Below are 15,246 nucleotides of genomic sequence, written 5' to 3' on the forward strand. Positions count from 1 at the left end.
TGTGGAGGAGATGGGGACAAACAAGTCGTTTAAGGTTTCAGGTGGACCTGTTGCAACAATGAGAAGTACAAAATGTCGTGTCAAAACCAGCTTTACAATGTCGGTGTGTGGGGGGGAGGGGGGTATAATTGGGTGGGGGGAGGGGGGTAAAATTGGGTGGGGGGAGGGGGGAGGCGGGGAAGGGAAGTGAAGGGTAAACAAAGGAGGAGGCTGCAATGCTTGGTAAGAAATGTATGCATTATCCTGCCCATGTAATTGTAGCCCCTCTGTACAGTATGTTCTCAAATAAAATAAAATACAATTAAAAAAAAATCCCTTAAAAAAAAAAAAAAAAAAAGGATGGTAAGAAATAGAAAACCAGACAGTCACCAAGCGGGGGAGTGAGCAGGCTTAGAGGGGTGAGGTGCCAGGACATGGAACATAGTGTCACGTGTTAGGAGCTCTGAGGTCCCCCAGCAGCACCTGTTCTGTCAGACAGCCTTATTATTTTATTTTATTTATTTTTTTATTTTATTTTTTGGGGAGGTCCGGTCGTGGGGCCTGAACTCTGGGTCTGGGCGCTGTCCATCAGCTCTTCAGCTCAAGGCTAGCGCTCTACCACTTGAACCACAGCGCCACTTCCGGCTTTTTTTTTCTGCTTATGTGGTACTGAGGAATTGAACCCAGGGCCTCGAGCATGCAAGGCAAGCGCTCTACCACTGAGCCACCTTCCCAGCCCCAGCCTTATTATTTATGGAGGGATCCTGTGCGGTCCTGGGAAAGCAAAGCAACCTGCCCAGGGACATGCAGCTGAAGGAGGAGCAGGAGCCTAGGCAATTAGTCCTGTCTCCTCTATACTATGGCAGTTTCCAGAGCCCTCACCTGCTCTCTGCTCTAGCTGAAGAACTGCTGTTGGGGCTAGGCCTTGGGGAGGGCCTTTTTCCCAGCCTTTGGCCCCTGAAATCTCTTCTGTTTTTCCCTCCAAAAGTACTCCAGAGTATTGTAAAACCAGGTTTCTGGTCCCTGGAGAGCTCCCTCTCATACCCGTCTGAGGCAGGGTCTATCTGTACTGCCTCTCTCCATTAGCATCCTGCATTGCACAATTGGATTGGCCGCAGCCACATAGCTTCTTCCTCCTGGGACTTTGGCAGATGCTGCTCTCCTGAGTTGCTCCAGGAAAGCCATAGAGGTTCCCAAATATAGCAGTAGGGCTCTCTAACTCTGCCAGGCTGGGGAATATATCTGGACCTCTGTCCATTTGCTGTAGCCTTTCTGGCATCTTTCTTTAAAGAAAGGGTTTACAATCTGAAACAGGACCTGCAAATCTGAAGGGAATTAGTAAACTCGAAGTTTAAAATTTTAATAAAATTGCTTTACTTCTGAGAACGAAAAGAAACAATTTCAGGTGTTGATAAATGCTTGGCAGAGTTCTTTTCCTCTTTTCAGAGTTGATCCTGCAGATTAGGTTTTTGGCACATGGCTTATTTCTTCTGCTAAAAAGAGGGCTCTGACCTTAGAACAAGAGCCTGTAGCTTAAGCAGATCTCGTTGTAATCTTGGATTCTCCATTCCCTCTTTCCTCCTTGCCTTTGTTCAGGAAGACTGAAAAGCTCTACTTTTGTTCACCTTTCCCCTAGTGTCCTACATCTCCATCCTCACTTTTCCAATGGCAACAGCACATTTACACACTAATACTTGTTCTTGTTTCTCATGATTTCTGCTCATACATATTTGTTGTAAGTCTTCTAAGGAATTGTACCAGGCAACACTTTGTTCATATGGTTTGAATTACTCATGTACCTAATAGAACAAAACTTGATTTGTTTAAAAAATATTCTACAGTTAAGGCTTAATGTTCAGTTCCCCAATAGATCCTAATACTGGAATGTGTGTGTGTGTGTGTGAGAGAGAGAGAGAGAGAGAGAGAGAGAGAGAGAGAGAGAGAGAGAGAGAGAGAGAGAGAGAGAGAGAGAGAGAGAGAGAGAGAGAGAGAGAGAGAGAGAGAGAGAGAGTATGACAGTGTAACAGTATCAGGAATGGGAAATGTCTTCTAAAATCTTGGGTTAGGGAAAGATAGCACTAACCTAGACTTAAGTTACTCTTGCTTCAGTCCACTAGTAGATTCTTATATCATAAGAAGGCAGAGGGTTTCGATCTGTTGGTGCACGGATTTAGCTGTTAGGCCGTGAAGGAGAGGAGAGAGAGGCAAGTGTCCACAGACAGATCTAGCTGTTTGGTACCTTGGCTTGCTGGTGTCCGCTAGTCAGTGTGTATAGCAGGCACAACACTATCAGCTTCGTTTACCCTCATGAGAAAAATTTCCAATCGCTGGTTCTCCCTGGATTTTACCTCTCGTTACCTAGAAAGATAATAAAATGGACTTCATAATAGTAAGCCAGCATCAGGTTAGGTTGAAAACAGTGGTGTTTGGGTAAGATGGAAAGTGGTAGTGTCTCTCGCCACAATTTAATCGAAGGTGGTGGTTTTATCACTGTGTTGGGTTTCTTTTGTGTATTTACAGTTTCTTTTGGGTTTGTTCTTTTTGTATTTATGGTACATATGCATTTATCAGTTATCTGAGACCTAATTGTAGTGCTTTAGGTAAATTAGGATTCTTACTGTTTTTGAGTAATAAGAAATGCTGAGGTAGGGCTGGAAAGGTGGCTCAGTGGTAGAGCGCTTGCCTTGCATGCATGAGGCCCTAGGTTCAGTTCCTCAGCACCACATAAGCAAAAAGAAAAAAAAAGCCGAAGTGGCGCTGTGGCTCAAGTGGTAGAGCACTAGCCTTGCGCTGAAGAGCTGAGGGACAGCACCCAGGCCCAGAGTTCAGGCCCTACAACCGGATCCCCAAAAGAAATGCTGAGGTAGATAGATAAATGTGTTGCTCTTGCTAAGTCATAAGGGATCCAGGTTCCTATCAGCAAAATCCCCACCATCATTAGCAGAGGATTTTCATTCTCTGAGACCCCCCCACAGTCATGAGATGGCCATTGGAACCTTCATGATGAGGAGAAAAAGCCAGATCCAGTGTCGGCTGAGTCAGGTTCCCTCCCCAAATCTTCCACTTAATCTCATCATGTGCTAAAGCTCAGGCCAGTAATCTAGCTACTGAGGAAGCTGATATTGGAGAGTCAAGCTTTTAGGGCATAAAATTTACAAGATTCAGTGTCAGTCAAGGGCTGGACATGGTGCTATACTCCTCTTATCCCAAGTAGAAGAGAGGCACAATGGCTGGGTGCAGAGATACACACCCATCATCATCCATGCCATATGGAAACACTAGTAGAAGGATCACAGCTCAGGCATAATGTGAGACATAATGAGGCAAAGAGGGCTAGAGTTTGGCTTATTGGTAGAGTACCTGCCTTGCAAGTGTGAGCCCCTAGTTCAGTCCCCAAAACAAAAACAAAATAAACTCATCCACCATCCCTCTACAAAGGAGGTTGGGAAATACAGACTTTTTAGTTCCCCATCAGGACTGTCGCTAACACCTCGACCAGCAAGGAAGACGCGACACCAGACTCTTCTCTCTGCAGTTTATTCAGGACCTTTTTGTAGTCTTCTGACCCCAACCCCCGGGGAGAATTCCCCACAGCCTTAAATACCCGCTGGGTAGCCAACCCTGATACGCCACATGGGAACCGCCAATAGGTTCAGGTGCACAGAAGCAAGCCAGATTCTTTGCCTTAGCCATATCAGGAGTTGTTTACCACGAGAGCACTCGCCATCGGGAAGGCGGAGGGCGGAAGCCGGCGCCATCTTCCAGGTGCGGCCTCTCGCAGCTCTCTACAGTTCCCCCTTTTTTGTTTAAAGAACACAGATGAGAACAGAGGTCTGATCCCTGTTGTGCAATTGCAAGGACTGCATACAAGCCTTCTCCCAGAGGGTACCTTCTCTAGGGATGACTCAGCCTGTCCATTGATTCGTTTTTCACAAGGACGGGAAAAGGCGAATCGAACCCGTGTGCAATCAAACATGCTCTCCTCGAGGGCAAAACTCATGCCTCTCGACTGCAGTACTTTGGCTTTGCAATCTGTGCTCATTGTTTTAGGGTGGCAAGCCACGCTTAGGGGGACTGACCTGCTCCAATGACTGTAAAGGCTTGGATAATCATGGCTGCACTGCGACGCTGAGAACCTCTAATTTGGCAAATGCACCACAGACATACCAAGGAGGCTAACACCAGGAGGCCTGTCAGGGCTCCCAAACCCGCCCCCTCCTTGGGATGATTCATAGCAGCGGAGATCCATGAAGATAACCCCTCCGCCAATCCGGCATCCACTCGGGTCGAGTTCACCACGACGATGGCAACCCTGAGCTGTTCCATCAGGCTGTCGAACTCCCCAGTTCAATTACCTAAAAGATAACTAAACAACTGTTTAGACAAATTTGCAGCGTTTTTTAAATAGGTTTTTTCCTGGGCCTGAACTCTGGGCCTGGGCGCTGTCCCTCAGCTCTTCAGCTCAAGGCCAGCACTCTACCACTTGAGTCACAGCGTCACGTCCGGCTTTTTTCATTTTGCTTATGTGGTACTGAGGAATTGAACCCAGGGCCTCAGGCATGCAAAGCAAGCACTCTACCACTGAGCCACCTTCCCAGCCCCCATTCTTCTGGGTTAATTGCACCACAGCAGCAGCTAATCCAGCATTAGTTAGTGGTCCGCCCAGCTCTCTGCAAACTCTCATCAATGCTTCTAGTCCCCTATTCTTATATGGGGTTATGGTGGCTCTGCATTCCTTAGTGCACTGCTCGTAAACAAGCTGTTTAATTAATGGCATGGCTGCGTCTGGGTCACCAAAAATTCTGCCAGGCCTCGACCATACGGGCAACAAAGTCCGAAAACGGCTCCATAGAGCCCTGCAGGATTTTGGTGAGATTGCCACTCACCTCGCCTTTATTTGGTAAGGCCTTCCATGCCTTTATGCCAATTTTATTGATTTGTTCATAAACTTGGACCGGGTAGCCTATCTGCTGATTGGCGAATCTCCCCTGTCCAAGCAGCATATCTCTATCCCAAGCTGGGTTTCCCCCAGCCTGATTGGCCGCAGCCTCTTCACTAGCAAATTCAATCAAAAAGGCCTTCCAATCTAAATACTGACCTGGGCTCAAACAAGCTCGTGCGAGCCCACTCCAATCACCAGGTGTCATGCAGTGTCTGTTTAGGGCCTCCACCTGGGCTACAGTAAAGGAGGCCGTGATTCCGTATGTCCGCACAGACTCAGCTAAAGATTTTATCACCTTAAAATCTAAGGGTTCATGATACCGCTGTCCCTGTGGATCCTGAAATATTGGACAGGCTAGATGTAACTCGGTTCTGACCGCTTTCCACACTCCTGGGCTGAAAGAACAGCCGGGGCTGCCACTTCCAGGGTCCTCCGCATAGAGCGGAGGGGCCGAAGGTGTGGGGCGGGGCATGGAGGTCATGCATTTGTCTTTATCTGGGTCCTCTCTCTCCTTCCCTTTCCTCCTCTTTCTTATCTTTGTTTTTTCTATTTGTTCTATAAGTGATTGTAGTTCCTCTGAGTCTGTAGACTCAGAGGTCTCTAGTTCGGCAAAATCAGGGTATGACCCCCCCCCTGCTCTCCTCCTTTTCGCTGTCTGCCCTTTCCGATCTTTCTTCCTGCAGCATTTCTAAGGCGGCCTGACCATTCTCTACCGCCTCACTGCAACGCTGGTCCTCGAGACAGCCTCTTATCAGTTTCCATATTGGTCTCACTCCGCTCTTAAGCGTTCCTTGTTCAGAGGCAAAATCTAGGTCCCTCCCTAGTTTCTCCCAAGAGGCCACCGTGAGGCTTCCAGAGACAGCGAACCATGGGGCAACGGTGTCACATTCATTCCAAAACCTCTCTAAAGTACTCTTTTTTATTTTTAACTTTTTTGAGTGCAGTAGCTCATTGAGAGCCAAAAAAATTGGGTGCGAAGAAGAAGCGCCCATGTTTTAAACATTTAAAGCTGGTAAACAAACTTTTACTTTCACTTTTGGCTACTCTATTGACTAGCCCCGGGTTCTCACTCTCTCTTTATCTACCGAGAAGAGCAAAAATCCCCCCGCTCTTGTGGCGGATTCCCCTTTTACTTGGGAACTTACTCCCCGCTCTTGTGGCGGATTCCCCTTTTACCTGGGGACTTATCCCCGCTCTTGTGGCGGATTCCCCTTTTACCTGGGGACTTATCCCCGCTCTTGTGGCGGATTCCCCTTTTACCTGGGAACTTACCGGTGCACCACCCTGACCACAGAGAGTTCTGAGTCCTCGTTGGGGTTGTGGCTGAGTCCCCGTACGGGCCACCACGTGTCGTTACCGCCTCTGCCGGTAATGACGACGCGACACCAGACTCTTCTCTCTGCAGTTTATTCAGGACCTTTTTGTAGTCTTCTGACCCCAACCCCCGGGGAGAATTCCCCACAGCCTTAAATACCCGCTGGGTAGCCAACCCTGATACGCCACGTGGGAACCGCCAATAGGTTCAGGTGCACAGAAGCAAGCCAGATTCTTTGCCTTAGCCATATCAGGAGTTGTTTACCACGAGAGCACTCGCCATCGGGAAGGCGGAGGGCGGAAGCCGGCGCCATCTTCCAGGTGCGGCCTCTCGCAGCTCTCTACACAGGACCAGGATGAAGATAAAGGCAAGTAAAATTTAAAAGGATCACCAATAAACTATCCAGATAAATGGAGTACTATCCAGATAGATGGAGTTTTTAAGGAGATGAAATGGTGTCAAACTGGAGCCTGTGAGGCAAAAGGAAAAACGGATCCTGTTGATCCTGCCTTTATTTAAACTTTCGATTTTTGTTCATTGTGGAGTTTTAGAATACGTTTTTGTCTTAAAGACTGCATTTTGAAATGTTTATGAAGATTAATACATTTTTGCCACCCCAGCTGAGTGCTTCACACACTAGTCTTAGCCATAGGCTCTGTTAGCGTAGGAAGGGAGACTGATTGGGTGGGAACTCGGCAGTCTTTGCCCAGGATATGGTTCACATGGTTCACCCAATTCCTTAGGCACTACTTGGGAAATTGTAAACTTGTGGTTGAGAGGACACCATTGATAAGCCAGTGGCTGTAGGACATTATTCCTGTTACCTACAAACTTATCAGAAACAATCCCAAGTCCTTCTAGGGTAAACTTGCAGTCATATGTCCATGCAAAGTTCCCCCAAATCTTCAAGGGATGTTTTAGGATATACCTATGTTCCTAAACATGCAGATCTCTGATACATTTAATATACAAATTAGGCCTAGCAAGAGATTGACAATAACCAAACAGAACAGTTGTAACAATGTGTGATAGTAAAAACTTATATGTGATCTCTTTTTCTCAAGGTATCTTATTGTACTATACATATAAACAGGAGGGTACCATATTCAGTGTGCACACACTGGACAAAGGGATGACTTGCTTTCCAGCAGGGGCAGAGCAAGATGGCATGAGATTTTATCATGCCACTCAGAATGCTGTGCAGAGTAAAGCTTATAAATTGTTTCTAGAATTTTCCATTTAATATTTTTTGACCATGGCTGACCGTGGATAACTGAAAACATAGAAAGCAAAACCAAGTTTAAAGGTAGCCTACTGTAGTTGTATAGACTTCTCAGGCAGGTTAAGGCGATATTGTTAATCAAGGATCATTTGGTGTGGTCAGGGGTCTTATGGTCAGTTGGAGGTCCATGTTATAAACGTGACTAATACAGTCTGACCCAGTGAGCAGTTTCACACTGAAACTGCTCAGAAGAACCATTGACTCAGAACATCTTATCAGTTGCTACAGACTTCAGGGCAAGTAACTAATGCATGATAGATCCTTGTTGGGAAGGGCGAAAAATAAGTGCATCATGTCAGGGGAAGGGCTCTTTGAGCTCCGGTTACATAGACAAACTTCTTGTAATTAATGTTGATGGGTAACTTTGATTTTTTGCTGACATTTTTGGTAGTTACAATGGACAACAAGAAACATGAATATAGGGCTGGGAAGGTGGCTCAGTGGCAGAGCACTTGCCTTGCATGCCTGAGGCCCTGGGTTCGATTCCTCAGCACCACATAAAGAAAAAAGCCGGAAGTGGCACTGTGGCTCAAGTGGTAGAGCGTTAGCCTTGAGCTGAAGAGCTGAGGGACAGTGCCCAGGCCCAGAGTTCAGGCCCCACGACCGGCCCCCCCCCCCAAAAAAAAAGAAACATGAGTATAGGTGAAAGTGAAAGAAGTTAATAATATAATGATATAATTTGATTACCAGAGACATGATACAGAACTTTTTCATAATTTTTAACAATGACTTGGGATTTCTGAGAAGCGTGTGTCTTAAATGTCAGTTTTTTAAATAATTTTGTAAAAAATAGTGAAAATTTTGGCAAAGTTCTGCTGATGCTATTTGCTTGTAATAGAAGTATTCTTGAGTAATTATATTAAAAACAACATGCCTAGTGACCCTTACAATTTAACCAAGTATGGACAAAGTTCATCTACATAATCTTCAGAGCTGGGAGCTAGTTTACTTTCTCTTCTTCTTCTTATAGCTTCCAAAAATTTAATTTTCAAGAAGAATATATATTATATATAATCTATAAATTTAATATAAATTTAATCTTTAAGAGGAATATATATGACATATATTTTACAAATTAAGGAGATAATACCCATAATAAAAAGACCAGAGCTTTTTGAAGATTTGCTAAATTCATAAAATCTTATTTTTGCAAAGATGTTAAACATTTTTTTTATGGCTATGATTCATACTCTGGTGCTTTTATAAATTCTTGCATTGCACAAATGCATGATTCAATGTCAGATGACTTCCCTTCTTGAGTCTCTATAGTGTTGAAAAAATCAGTGATCTGTTTTACAAATCCTTTTATCTGTCTCCTCATATAATGCTTTCTGTTTTGAAAGCTGTGAACATTTTCTCATCTAGCTACATGCTAGTCTGTCATGGCTGGCTTTATCCCTACCTAAACCCCTATTGCCTGCAAGACTGCAAAACCACTTCCAGGAAGCTATCTGTAGCTTCATGCTTCAGGGAGAAGTACTGTGCTTCTTTTCAGGCTGTCAAGGGAATGCTGTACCAATAAGATGAGTTTATCATCTAAAGCCCAGGGATGATAAAGATGCCATAGAATTCCAGTGTTGGTATGGGTAAACTTTTTAATTTTAAAGAATGGAAATGCTAGAGTCATGGCTCAGTGGGGAAAGTACCTGCCTAGCAAGCATGAGATCCTGAGTTCAAACTGCAGTACCAACACAATTAAAAGAAAAAAAGAATGAGGTGCTTGCCTTTGCTAAGCCTCGACAATCTACATTTGGTTTGGTCGATGGCTTCCAATTGGAGATTGTTTTTAAAAGGAAGTCATTTGAATACATATCTTAGGGTTCATTAACACATTTATAAGATTATTTCTTTGTTGCTTTGTATGTCCCTCCCCCACAGTATAACCCCTGCTTTCACTGTATTTGATGTCGGTATAATTTGTGGAGGGGAAGGGGAAAAACAAATCCTTTAAATAGGGATACAGGTGGACCCATTGCAACAATGAGATGTACAAGTCATTATGTCAAAAACGAACTTTATAACTTTGGTGCGGGGTGGGGGGGGGCGGGGGGGAGGATGGGAAGGGGAAACAAAGGAGGAGGCTACAATGCTTGATAAGAAATGTACTCATTATCTTGCCCATGTAATTGGACTCCTCTGTACAGTATTTTCACAATAAAAAATAAATAAAGTTTATCAAAGGGGAAAAAAAGGAAGTCATTATTAGCATCTAACTGGGTAAAACAGAAACATCTTGGTGGTTAGTATTTGTCAGCATATTTTTTTTCCTTTTAAGATACTGGGGTTTGAACTCAGGGTCTTGCATTCTTGCTTTGCTTATTGCTCAAGGCTGGTGAGCTACCACTTGTGCCATTCCTCCAGCCTTTTTCTTTGGAGGGGGTCCGGTTGTGGGGCCTGAACTCTGGGCCTGGGCGCTGTCCCTCAGCTCTTCAGCTCAAGGCTAGTGCTCTACCACATGAGCCACAGCACCACTTCTGGCTTTTTTCTTTTTGCTTATGTGGTGCTGAGAAATCGAACCCAGGCCCTCATGCACTGAGCCACCTTCCCAGCCCTCCAGCCTTTTATCAGCATCTTTTGAATGTGATGTTGTGAGTATCTTGGGTGCTGGAGGGAATGCTTTTTACTTACTTATGCACTTAGTTGATCAGTGCCTCAGTCTTCCCATTTGTGAACCATGATAATAGTGACTACTTGGAAGCTATGAGAGTTGAATGGCAGTGCATTTAGCAGATAGTCCTGCTGTTTTGGTAGGCTGTTTTTAGTGTCATCATTGGATTAGAATGTGTAAACATTCTGCAGCCAATATTGGAGCTTTGCAGGGAGTTACATGAAAACCATACAGGACAATGTGGGAGGGTAAAACTGGAAGTCTTAAACAGGATTGAGTTAGGCCAATGGTTCTATCTTCAAGGGCACTTTAACAGGAATTCCATGGCAGGTACATTGCAATGACTTAACACCTACATGAAGTGCATTGATTTGAACATTTCAGTCTTGATTTCTGTTGTGGAAAATACAGTTACTGTCAGGAGAGGCCATTTTTTAGACAGGTAGTTTGGTTCATAGTTTGAGACTTCCTAGCAGCTATCAGGCTCCGGAAATGAAGAAGGGGGACTGCTGGACCTGAGAAGCAAGAGAAATGAAAAGCTGAAATGGATGACTTAGACAGTACTCTCCATCAACCAGCACCCTCCCCTGCTGACTGCTTGGATTCACAACCAGAAGCAGAGCTGACTTCACGCTCTCATCCAGGCAGCTTACTAAACATCATGCATCTGAATAAAGTTTGAGATGGGGACCAGGAGGGATGATAAAATTTTTCATCTAAATGTTGTTCAATGTCTTTTTCAGTGAACCTAGACATTGTTGTGATATAAAACTTGAAAAATTTCAGCTTTTTTCCCCTTCTCTCTCTTCTATGAGAATGAAGTAAAATCTAAGACCAATCATTCCTTGGCTCTACCAGAGAAAACTGAATTGCAAGCCTCGTTTCCATGCAGATTATTTTCACTACAAAATGTTCCAACACAAATGGGTCAGTTCCATAACAGACAAGTTCATGTTTCTGATCCTTTGAATTAAAAACGGTCCTTGGTGGCAGATGTGGACTATGCCGCCTATGAGGCAGTTTTGAACCCACCACCATCTTCCCCTTCTCATTTGAACTTTTGGGGAAAAAAAGTGTTTTTACCATCAAAAGCTTCCCCAGGGGCTGGGAAGGTGGCTCAGTGGTAGAGTGCTTGCCTTGCATGCATGAGGCCCTGGGTTCGATTCCTTAGCACCATATAAATAGAAAAAGCTGGAAGTGGCGCAGTGGCTCAAGTGGTAGGGCGCTAGCCTTGAGCCGAATTGCTGAGGGACAGCGCCCAGGCCATCCCCTACCGACCAAAAAGCTTCCCAAAGTTTGATCTTCAGTTTTGCTTCCTGATTTCCAGTCAGCATTGGGTTAAAAACAGAGCAACTGAGTGGGTTTGTTTTTATGTCTCCAAGGTATCTGGCCTCATGCTGATCCTCCCAGCCAAGTGTGTAGGGGGGGGAAGAGCGGGACAGGGGGGAGACAGAGAGAGAGAGACAGAGAGAGAGGGAGACGAGAGAGAGAGAGAGAGAGAGAGAGAGAGAGAGAGAGAGAGAGAGAGAGAGAGAGAGAGAGAGAGAGAGAGAGAGAGAGAGAGAGAGAGAGAGACCTGTGCACTGACAGGAACACAGGATGGAAATGGTGACTTGACAAAATGCTGGCTGGGGAAATGGAGTTCGGCTGCAAATTGGGCCAAATGTTTCCCAAATTAATTCTAACAAAGTGAGCTTAACTTAAATATAGCCTCCTGGAGTTTCTCAGATACTTAAATTCAACTATATATTTGTTGTCTTGTTTTGCAAATTTCTAACTTCTAAATGTTGAATACTTCACTATTTCAAATGTTTTACTTTTTTTCAGCTTTGCTGTAAACATTTCTGTCTTGTAAAAAATTACTCTGAAAAGTAAATGCTATGGTGTCTTTGAATGGACATTGGAGTCACATGGAGGTGTGGTTTTCCTTCAGGAAAGATGGAGGGCTGTCTTATTTTTCTCATTTGGGTCCTAGAGTGCAGTTACTGCTGGACAGCAGAATAATAGCCTATCAGGGCAAAGTATCACTTACCTCCTGTGGGTTTTTAGAGAGGCTCAGCATGGGCTCAGAAGATTATAGTTGAGTGGATGCATCATTGAACCTTAATGTGTGCAGCCTTAAACACTAAGCCCAGCTTGCTGTCATTCTGGGTTATTTTGCTTTACTAAGGAGAGAAAAATGTGGTACATTTGCATGCCATAACAGACAACTACTTGTTAACTGAAATATAAGTATAACATGAATCCAAAACAAAAGATGATAAGTAAAAAGTATCACTAAATGTTTCCAGGCTTTATCTCACAAAGATTTGTTTGCGTTTTTGAATGACTAATTGGGAAATGTATTTCCTTGTTTATTGTTTCATTCTGTGTGAGTCAGGTAGAAATTCAAGATGATTGTTTTTAACAGCTTATTTCAGACTTTGGCTACCGGGCAAGGTCCTATTTCCAAGCCCAAGAAGGGTTGGGTGCCGATGGGCATGGTGTTCTGATTTCATTTGATCCCAGTTTGGTAGAGTGTGGTTGAGGGAAGGTGTCTTGCTGGTGTCCTGTGGGTACAGAGGGCTGTCGTGGGCTGGGAATGGAGAATGCTGAGAGGGACATTTTCAGTTTCCAAGGATTAGGGGGAGGGGGGAACAAGTAGTGGCAAAGATCCAGATTTGAGGCTCTTAACCTCTCTTCTCATTGGCAATGGACTGGACAGGCCCTTGAGTGACTCACCACTTCTCCAGCAGGCTTAGCTGGATGTACAGGAAGAAACTACAGGCAGCTGTTGGCCAGAGACATTCTCTATGGGGCTCACATTTTTCTTCCTCCTCTCCTCCTTCTCCTTCTCCTTCTCCTTCTCCTTCTCCTTCTCCTTCTGCTTTTCCTTCTCCTTCTCCTTCTCCTTCTCCTTCTCCTTCTTCTTCTTCTCCTTCTCCTTCTCTTTCTTCTCCTTCTCTTTCTTCTCCTTCTCCTTCTCCTCCTCCTCCTCCTCCTCCTCCTCCTCCTCCTCCTCCTCCTCCTCCTCCTCCTCCTCCTCCTCCTCCTCCTCCTCCTTCTCCTCCTTCTTCCTTCTTCCCTCTTCCCTCTTCCCTCTTTCCCCTTCCCCCTTTCCCCTTCCTCCTTCCCTCCTCCTCTCTCTCTCTCTCTCTCTCTCTCTCTCTCTCTCTCTCTCTCTCTCTCTCTCTCTCTGGTTATCTGGTAATATTTGCCCTCCTGTCTGCATCTTTTTTACTTTCTAGCGTCCATTTTGACTGCTAAAATACTCACCAATTCCTAACTGTTTTTCTCCAGATCCAGTCTGGGTAGTTTTAACCTGTAGCTAGCATCAAGTACTTTTTACAAGGTGTGAGCTTTGACCTCTTCTTTGTGTCAGGATGTTTTTTCTCACCCTATAGCTATTTTCCCTTTCTCTTGGATCCCCTTGTATCCCAGAAGGGATTCAAACTACTTGGCTTCCCTGAGGCTTAGTATAAATAAATGCTTGTTTTCAAATACACTAACCCCATGCAGATTGCCCTGTAGAGGTTGCATAGCAATGAGTTTGTGGGCTGTTTGCTCATTTGCTGACCACTGAATGACCTGCTCAATTCTGTCTTCCAAAGCCAGGCCTATGCCTCTCTCTCATTTACTAAGTGGTTATTGTGTACAAACTTTTACCCGTATCTTCTCTTAATTTTCATATTAGTCCCTTGATGCTGGTAGTATTTTCCCCACTTAAAGCTAGGGAAATTGAAGCGTGGAGGATTAGTTACTTCCCCTATCTTATTCTGTTGGTGTTCAACATAGCAGTTTTGACCCTATCTCAACTGTTTTTTAACACACAATTGAGGTCATTCTAGAACAAACTCCTTCAGGCTTTGTATAATGTCTAAACGTTTTTTCGTCATCCTAGGAGCATGCTAATGGCAGATAGTGGGGAGAAGTTAGGGCTGCTAAATATCCTGCAGTTTATAGGACAAGCCCCCCTCCCTCCCCCCCCCCCCCCCGCAACAAGAATTATCCAGTCTAAATATTAAAAATGCCAAGGCTGAGAAATGCTGTTATACAGATGTGTATTAGAGCATGTACTTTTAATAGTTCAAGAGTACCAGCCAAACAATGTTCTACAATTTCATTAAGAAATCTGATAATAAAAAATTACTCAGTTGGGAGAAAATATAGAGAAATGTGTAAAAGGACAAAACATTGTAGGAAATCTTTAACTTTTGAAATTCAAAGAAGCCCTTAACTGTTCTTCTATCTGCAGTATGATATGGTTATTGAAACAGAGCATGTCATTTGGGTAATTATGTAGGGCATTTTTTTTTCTTGAGTTGCCATTGAGAGGCTGCATACGCATATATCGTTAGATGTCAGCAGGAAATTTTGGAATTGTGAAATTTTATGTCTTGGCTGTGTTTGGGTCCCATGAGTGGGTGTGGCTCATATGGCCCCACAGACCATGTGCCCCAAGCTCCCATGAACAGCCTGGAGTGGGGGTGGGGGTGAGGCCACAGACATAATGAGGAGCAGAAGCAAGGCAAAGGGGAGGGAGGCTGGTGCTTTTCTGTGAAGGAGGCTGGATGTAGGCTTTAGGGGAGGGGCGGGGGGGGGGGGGTTCTTGAAGTCTTAATCACAACCTTCTGTTTTTGTGTTCCAGTCATGCGCTGGGCTCCGCTGCTCATCAGGCAAATCCAAGCGTTCCCAGTTGGAGAAGTTTTAAGGTCTTCCTGTTTGTATGAACTCCTGGCAGCAAAAACGTAGACATCTGTGCATTGTCCTGCTCATTTCCTTCCCCCACTGCCCCCTGCACGGCCCTCTGCGGTATCCACACCATTGTGTTTTCCCTGTCTTCCTCATCTTGACCTTGTACTGCTTGCTTACTGTAATGCCTCCTCAGATCATGTACTCCTTGGGACTTTTTTTTAAATTAAATACTTTAAGCTGGATTAAGCTTAAATGCAACACATAATATTTTGAAGTGTATTTCAGGTCACAGTGAGGCCTGGGCTTAGTTCCTACTTATCAATGTCATTACTGCCTTGTAAAGTATAATGTTTATTTCATAGGATATGAATGTCAGAATGGCCACCAGTCTCCCATTAAACATCATCCTTATACCCAATCTCTTTTTTTACCCTTTTCTTCCAGGA

At 44.5% G+C, this 15,246-nt stretch overlaps 1 protein-coding gene across 4 annotated transcripts in view; it reads left to right on the forward strand.

Moving 5' to 3' along the window:
• Lhfpl2 (LHFPL tetraspan subfamily member 2) overlaps positions 1 to 15,246 on the forward strand; it is a 147,091-nt gene that overhangs the window by 93,232 nt on the left and 38,613 nt on the right. For 2 of the 4 annotated variants that reach the window (XM_070031210.1, XM_070031212.1), the window contains one exon: positions 14,754 to 14,817. The exons of 1 other annotated variant lie outside the window; for it this stretch is intronic. The gene's annotated coding sequence lies outside the window, so the exon portion shown is untranslated. Of the gene's footprint in view, positions 1 to 14,753; positions 15,107 to 15,246 lie in introns of those variants that run through there. One more of the 4 variants, XR_011373742.1, reaches the window with a different exon arrangement.

The sequence above is a fragment of the Dipodomys merriami genome, unplaced genomic scaffold, assembly GCF_024711535.1.
Source record: "Dipodomys merriami isolate MVZ:Mamm:240054 unplaced genomic scaffold, mDipMer1.0.p SCAF_20, whole genome shotgun sequence".
Lineage (NCBI taxonomy): Eukaryota > Metazoa > Chordata > Mammalia > Rodentia > Heteromyidae > Dipodomys > Dipodomys merriami.